Source organism: Vigna umbellata, chromosome 11 (genome assembly GCF_029865625.1).
Source record: "Vigna umbellata cultivar VRB3 chromosome 11, Vumbellata_1.0, whole genome shotgun sequence".
In the NCBI taxonomy this organism is placed as follows: domain Eukaryota; kingdom Viridiplantae; phylum Streptophyta; class Magnoliopsida; order Fabales; family Fabaceae; genus Vigna; species Vigna umbellata.
This window is the reverse complement of record NC_142175.1, coordinates 20541967-20550274: the sequence shown is the minus strand read 5'-3', so window position 1 is coordinate 20550274 and position 8308 is coordinate 20541967. Positions and strand designations below refer to the sequence as shown.

The following is an 8308-nucleotide window of genomic DNA, read 5'->3' as shown; positions in this document are numbered from 1 at the left end:
ATCTGAGAAACCATTATCACTCTTCAACGCTCTACTCTTTTTTCTCCTCCTTCTCTCTACAAATTCTCTCTAAAAATCTTTCATCTCACCTCATCTGATCTACAATCAGATTGTGCGTAAGCTATCCTAGTGTCAAGGACTTCCATTCTCACCGATCAAACTTGTGTTTTGAACGCGTAAGTTTCATTTATTGAGTTTTGTTAAAATCTCGAAAATTTTGTCACATGCAAGGTAGTTCGACTGCTTGCAAGTGTTCTTTAACCTTCTTTTCCCCTTTCTAACTCCATTTTGGTCATTGGGTGGTCTTTTCTCACCAATCGGTGAACTGTAAGTGTTCATAGGATTTCTGGTGGTAATCGAGCCTACAGTTGTGGAGCTCTCTGTTTGGTCATAGAGGTAAGGGAAGCTAGTTAATTTAATTATGATTTATTATGTATGAATATGTTGTTTGATGATTATGCATGTGTGTAAAAGTGAATGAATTGGTATTGGCATTGTTGGACGTGTGCATGTGTGGATAATTTGTTGTTGGCTTGATTTCTATGTATTGCCGAGACCTGTGAACTGGTTGAGAAGTTCTGCAGAGTTAAGTAGAAAGTCGAGCGCTCGTTGTTGAACGCTCGGTCATGTTAGTTAATTGGGCTTACCGGTATTCGGTTTCATAGTGATATTCGGTCTTAGTGTTGTTCAATTTAATATTGACGTTCAATTTTAAACGTACTCGTTTTCAACCTCGGCAGTCTTCGGGTTGGTATTATCATTCGTTCTTAGTCGTACTATAGTTAGCATTCGCTATTAGTAGTACTATGTATTAGCGTTCAATTTTGGAAGTATTCGATGGATTATAGCATTCGGTCATACACTAGTATTCGGTAGTCATAGCGATCGGGCCGCTCAGTCATATACTGAAAGGCCGTTCGGCCATGTTCAAGTACTCGGTCAGTAATTGGGTTTGGTCTCTTTAGTCTTACCCGTTCATGACCGTTCGGCCTTATGTGTGTGGATGGTTTCTTGTTAAGCAGTTGGTCTTATACTGGCAATAATGCTAGTTTTAGCGCTCGGTCTCTAGCGCTCGTTCATGGTAGTGCTCGGTCTTGTACTAGCGCTCGTTCTCGATATTGCTCGGTCTTGTACTAGCGCTCATTATTGGTAGTGCTTGGTCTCGTACTAGCGCTCGGTCTGAGCTATACGCATTCGGTTTAAGTTTATAAGCAATTGTTTTAAACTCTTAAGGTTGGGCTAAGCTATTAGTGGTCGGTTTTTCTCTAGTGATCAGCCAGTAATTAGCTTAGGCAATTTTTTCAGTTGTATCTATTATGGACTGTTTGGTCCTATCTTTTGGATAGTGTGAAGGTTTTCGCAACGTTCACAGGTTCTCTTTGTCTTATGAGTGAAAATATAACTGATGAATGATTTTTTATGTTAATTTATGAGAATTATGCTTTCAAATACTGTGGAAGAGAATTCCAAGATGGAATGTCTCGTGGATGGTTATTGAATTATAAAGTATGAATCTGAATATTGATAAGTTGGCGTTCATCCTGAAATTCTATGAGTATCATTCTCACATAGAGAGAGATATTTCATTTGTGAGAATAGCAGGAGGTCCTACCAGCTTAGGGTGTTGAGGTAGGTATTATGGGATTAACCTTGGGTTGTAGCTTGATTGGTGTCAGCTGTTACATTACCACAAGTGCAAGGACGACTGTAGCTACATATTCATAAAATCCGGATGGTCAAGACATAGTGTTCGGTCTATATATGAATTATGGTGTTCAGTTTGTATATGATTTCTTGTGTTCGGTGTTGTCATAATGTAGCAGTTGGTCTCGCATGGTTTGAACTTACATGAAATGTATAGATGTGTTTATAATTAAATTACATTAACTTACCCTTATTTTCCTGTCTTGTCATGTTGTCCGTTCGATCGTCTGCGTCCTTGCAATGATCACCCTGTGGGTGTGAGCAGAATGCGAAGAGGATTCTCTGGAGCAAGTGCTAAGCGAGGAGTCTTCAACCCCTTAAGATAGGACTGTTCGGTTGATACACCTCTTGTATGACCGATCAGTCTGCTCTTATGGTTTGTATCAGTGTAGGATTTTTGTAAGTTTTAAATTTATGGTTATTTTAGGATAACTATAAGTTAGCTTTATTTCCTGTAACTCTATTTTATTGTAAATGTAAGTACTCTTAAATATAGTTTACAGCTATATTTTTGGGATGTTACATTAATGGTATCAGAGCAGTTTGTTCTTAGGATAACCTACGGGTTATGGGTTTGTCGTGCCTTTCCTGTGGAAAGTTGAGTCTAAATGGTATGTTCTACTATTTTATCCAAGTCTAGATGATAAAATTTTTTATATCTAACTTGAAGTTTTGAGGATGGAAAACTTCTTTTAGAAGTAATGAGGGTGCACACTCATGACTTTTACCGGAGATGATTTTCTTTTCTCAACTCTGATTGTAATTTAGACTCTTCTATTTATCATATTCGACCGCTTGGTTCCATAGTGACGATCCGGTCTTATACTCGTCTTCTTGAGACCGAACGTTCTTTTAATTGTTATCGTTCGGTCCTATACTTTCGGTTATGTTTCTAGTTGTAACGTTCGATCTTATGTTGGTGACCTTTTGGTCATTCTGCTATGTTTGTGTTGTGTACTCAGCGTTTGGTTTAGATAGTGTCCTTGTTCCCTTGAGTTAGACTGATGGTTCTTTCTCCCTCTATAATCGGAAGATGGCATCTAGGTCTCCTCCTCCCTCACCTACGGATACGGATGCATATAACTCCATGAGATTGATGCAGTCAGTAATCACGGCTCTACAGCAACAGAACGTCGCACTAGTCCAGCAGAATACAATGGCTCTTCAACACTTAGAGACCGCTTGGATTTCAGCAGAGACGTCTCGGAGGCAGTACGTGGATTTGATGTCGAAGGTAGAACTACAGTTGGACCGTCTACTTCTTCTACTATTCATAAGCAAGAATAGAGCTTAGAGAGTTTCCTACAACATCATCCGGCTAAGTTCAGTGGGAAGTGCAGTCCAGATGAGGCCAACTAGTGGTTCAGAGATGTGGAGAGAATTTTCAATGCCAAGAAGTGTTCGGACGAGAACATGCTGGCTTTTTCTGAGCATTTATTGACTGGGGAGGCCAGTCATTGGTGGAGTAGCATGAGGATGTTGCTGGAAGGAAATGGTACACCTATCTCCTGAGAAGTATTCAAGCAAAAGTTTTACGCCAAGTACTTTCCTAATAGTGTTCGGTTTGCAAAGGAAGTGGAGTTTTTGGAATTGGTTCAAGGGAGAATGTCTGTGTCTGAGTATGTCGATCGATTTAAGCATCTTCTAAGGTTTTATACATTGGAAACAAATGAAGAATGGCAATGCAGAAAGTTTGAGAACGGGTTGAGGGGTGACATTAAGTTTATGGTCAAGGGTTTGTGCATTCAAGAGTTTCCAGTTCTGATTGAGAGAGCGAGAGTATTGGAAAAGACGAAGAAGGAAGTAGAAAGTCAGCATAATCAACAACAGAGGGTTGAAGGACCGAGCGTATTTAGAGGTAGTTCTAGTTCCAGAAGAACTCCTTATTCTCGGCCTTCTTCTTTTCCTTCTAGATCTAGAAGTTCTTCTGCACAGTTATCTGGTTCTAGTGGTTAATCTGGGAAGCAAAGGCCAATAAGTTGTTACAATTGTGGAGGGCCTCACTTGAGATCCGTTTGTCCACAATCAAGAGAAAACAAGAGATGTTATCGGTGCAGGAGTGAAGGTCATTTGGAAAAAGATTGTCCTTTAGGTAGGCGAACAATTACTCAAAATCGTTCAGTAGGAAGGTTTCAACCGAGAGGGGGTGCCAAACCTTAGGCTAAAGGAAGAGTTATAATTGTTAAAGTGTAGAAGCGACCGGTTCAGGTAATTTTATTCCCAACAATTACTTGATTGCTTGATCTGGTGGTGTCCACACCAGCAATTGGTTTAGTTTGGACATCTATCATGTGAGATAGATGTTCATTAGTATTTGAGTGAGCATGTTATTTTCTTGAATTGCCTAACTTGGAAGTTATTCCAAGTGAATGGTGTGTAGACTGCTCGGTATCTATTGGTGTAGACCGTTTGGTAGCAAGAGGGGTAGCCCGAACGGTAATAAGAAACATTTGGGATGTTGAGTTCTACTGAAGAGGTGCCTAGGTTATCTTCTCAGCGTGAAGTTGAGTTGATGGAACTGAAGAAGCACTTTATTCGAATCGAGCATTTCATCATGGAGTACGCCTGTTTTGCTGGCAAAGAAGAAGGATGAATCAGAGTGGAGCATGAGGAACGTCTAAGAGTAGTGTTTGACAAGTTGAGGGGAAAGGTGTTGTATGCTAAATTGTTCAATTGTGAATTTTGGATGAATGAAGTGCAAATTCTAGGACTTGTGTCGGCAATGATGATCCATGAGTTGGGTTTAGTTGAGACTTTAAGGGGCTTAAGAAAACTAATAAGGTTAAAATCGAACGATATCAGATGCATCAATTTGGTGGTAGGAAGCGAACTATTCAACAAGACCTGAAATAAGCAGTCGACAAATGTTGAGTTGCAGATTTTCAAAGAACCGATCTATAGTGAGAAAAGGAAAGATTTTGCGTTGAGAACGATCAGTATTTTGAAGATTCAGCCAAAGGATTTGTGTTCCTGATAATAGGAAAATTAAGAGATTGATTCTTGAGAAAGGACATCATAATCATTTTAGTATGAGTCAAGGCATGACTAAAATGTATCAGGATCTCAAGAAAATCATTTTTGGTGGTCGGGTATGAAAGCAAACGTCGCTCGATTTATGTGTTATTGTTTAACGTATCAAAAGGTGAAGGTAGAGCATCAGAAACCGTACGGAAACGAGATATAATTACCAGGAACTTAGTCAATCAACTTTCCCGTTCGGTCAAAAGGTCGTAATGTTATTTGAGTTTTTAAGGACAGGTTGACCAAGAGTGCTTACTTTATGATCATTGGTTTGAGAAGTCAATGACAAATATCTACAGCAGGGAAGTGGTTCGGTTGCTTGGAATGTCGTTTAGTAGCAATTCAGACAGGGATCCTCAATTCACCTCTCAATTTCGGCAACCATTGCAGAGAGAGTTGGACAACCAGTTAAAGATTTGTTCAGCTTATCATCCCTAGACGAACGGCCAGACGGAAAGGACGATCCAGACACTTGAAGATCTGTACGAGCGTATCTATTGGATCCTTTAGGAATCAGGGATGAAGTACTACCTTTAGGTTTCTTTAGTCAGGAAATCTAAAAATTTTTAAATCTCTACTCACTCACTCGTTGTACAGTAGGAACATATATGGTATGTATATGTATCTTATTCAATCTATAGAAGAAGAGAATACTAGTAAACGATCCCTAGGAAGCATCGTTTCCTCCATTGACCATGAATTGACAATTCAGACATAACAGTTAAAAAAGAGTTTGAAAAAAAAACTAGCAAACATGTATGCAACATTAAACATAGAGTTTAGAACTAACCTATGTTATGAACATTAAAATTATTTAAATGTTTGCTCATAATTGGAGAGACAATTGAGGCAGATTGACATTTTTTATGCATGGGAAAACCACTTTCTACTGGCTGAAGGAAACTGTGTTGGAGAATGATTTGGATTCTCAGGAAAGGATTAAGGTAGATGAAAAATTTATATATTCCAACTCATCAACAACAGAGGTTACAACCTAAACCAACTCATCTAAAATAAAATTTACAAACCATTCATGCACATTCTATGACAAACACATAAATGTTATTCAAATAAGGTGTCACCTTTCTTCATTTCAACAACTCTCTAGAGATCATTTCTAGCAAAAATTTCTCTACCTTTTCAGTCTCGTCCTTCTTAAAGAGAGCAGAGATGATTATTGCAAAAGTAATAACATTAGATAAACAACCATTGTCTTCCATTTTGGACCACAAGGTCAATGCCTTATCAACCAAACCCTCTTTACAAAGACTATTGATCATAACATTGTAAGTACAGAGGTCGGGATTGTGACCTTTATTTAATAGATCTTGAAAAATCTCTTATGCATTCTTAAGTCTCCTCCCTCTACACATCCATCAATAAGTATATTTGCAGTGTACATATCGGGCTGAGCTCCATTCTCTCTCATTTTTCGCAATAATTCAATTGCCTTGTTTAGATGATGATTTTTGCATAAATTGTCAATCAAGGAATTATAAGTGATTAAGTCTGCTTGTTGATTTCTACCATGCATCTCACGAAAAAGATCCAAAGCATGAAATATTCTTCCAGTTTTGCATAAGCCATCAATAAGAGTATTGTAAGTCACAGTATTTGGAACGATATTCCTGTTGTGCATTTCCTGTAAGATTTATGGCCTCATCCACCCTTTCATTATCTCTGAGTCCATTTATCATGATATTGTAGGTCCTAACATCAGGACTCACTCCCATGTGGATCATTGCACTCAATACTTGTTTCGCATTCTTCACTTTATTAACTAAGTAGTACCCATCCATTAGAGCACTAAAGCTAACAACATCAAGTTTCACATGAGCTTTCACCATCACACCTAACACATTCTTGGCTTCTCCTAGCTTTCTTTCCTTACACAATGCATCAATCAATATAGTATAGGTATAAACATTTGGCCTGATGCTATTCGATAGCATTTCATTTAGGAAACCAAATGCTACTTCTACCTGTCCCACTAAGCAAAAGCCATAAATTAGAGTGTTATAAGTAACAAGATCAGGGAGAATTATGTTGATAACCATCTTAGAATACAAATCATAAGCTTCTTTTGGATGTTTCTCTTTAAATAAAGAGTCAATAATTATAGTATACATTATCGTTGATCGACCTTGAATCCTTCTGAGCAATTTGATCGCGGCTTCAGTTTCTCCTATTTTGCACAATCCATTTATCAGAGTCCCATAAGTAATTTGGTTGAGCGGAAATCCTAATGCTACTACTTTATCATGAAGGTTGAGAGCTTCCTTGACCTCACCCTTATCACAGAGACCTCTCATGAGTGTATTTAAGGTTATGGCACATGGATGATAACCCCGTTTGAGAATCTTGGCAAATATAGAGAAAGCGAAGGCCAATTGGTCTAAGTGACAGAAACAATTGATGAGGAGGTTGAGATTAACAAGGTTATTCTGAATTCCTTTGAGCTCCATTTGCTTAATAAGAGAAATAGCAGTACGGTACTGCTTCATCTTGGCAAGCAATTCCAAAATCTTTCGAAATTCGAAGATGGGAGAAACAGTACGCTTACGAAGCAAGCGATTGAATTGTGAGACGGCTTCGTCGAGTAAGGAAGTTTGAGAGTGAGAGTGAGAGCACAATAGGGAATTATGCATTAGAAGAAACGGAGGAAATTTGCTAAAAGGAGGAAGAAGAGAAAACCAAACACTTCTTGAGAGCCCCATCTTTGCTGCAAACCATAGTATGAAATTCTTTCAATTTAGGTTTTCTTCTCTTTTAAAAAGCTTAACTTGTATTTTCTTCTGTTTTAAAAAGCTTAACTTGTATGTGATAACGGTTGAAAAACTGTTATTTTTATACTAAATTTTAATATTAAAACACCTTTTGTGATTGAAAAACTAGCTTGAAATCATGCTTTTGTTTAAGTTTTGGACATAAGAGACTTGGATGGGTTTTGACAGGAATTAAGATGAATTGGATGAAAGAAGTTGAATAGCAAGGAGTTGGGACCCAGAAAAGACAAAAACAGTACCAGACCAAATAGTAGGATGCGGGAGAATCCAAACCGAACGGTTAAGAACCCAGACCGAACAGTTACTGAGACTGACCGAACGGTTAGATAGAGGAGAAGACAAAGACCGAACGGTTCATAACAGAGACCGAACGGTGTGAAGGTGGTGGAACTAGGTCGAACAGTGTGAGCAAGAAAGACGACTACCGAACGGTGTAACTGAGGACCGAACGGCTGTAGAAAAACATAGGCAAACTGAACAGTTTGTGAGAGGAGAAGCTGAATGAAGTGGTAGAAGTCATGTCGAACGGTCAACCGTGTAAGACCGATCGACATGCGTCATTTGAGTGTCGCTGCTACCGCTGAGCGCCAAAAGTGCCGCTGAGCGCCGACGACATGGGTTTGGACCTGTTTTCTGTTATTTTTATGTTCTATTTAAGGACTTGCACGTCCTAAGGATTGTATCTTTTGATGCACAAAAACACACTTTTCACCCCCTTGGGGGCAGATTTGGGGATGCAGGAGTCTCCTCTTCTCTTTCTAGGGTTTTTCTATCTCTTCTATTCTTTCATTCCATTG

The 8308-nt window shown here is 38.8% G+C and overlaps 2 pseudogenes; one reads left to right on the top strand and one right to left on the bottom strand.

The window, feature by feature from the left end:
• The first annotated feature begins 2737 nt into the window (after positions 1-2737).
• Positions 2738-3864, top strand: LOC148191135 (uncharacterized; annotated as a pseudogene).
• Positions 3865-5813: 1949 nt separating this feature from the next.
• Positions 5814-7442, bottom strand: LOC124824649 (uncharacterized; annotated as a pseudogene).
• Between the last annotated feature and the right edge of the window lie 866 nt (positions 7443-8308).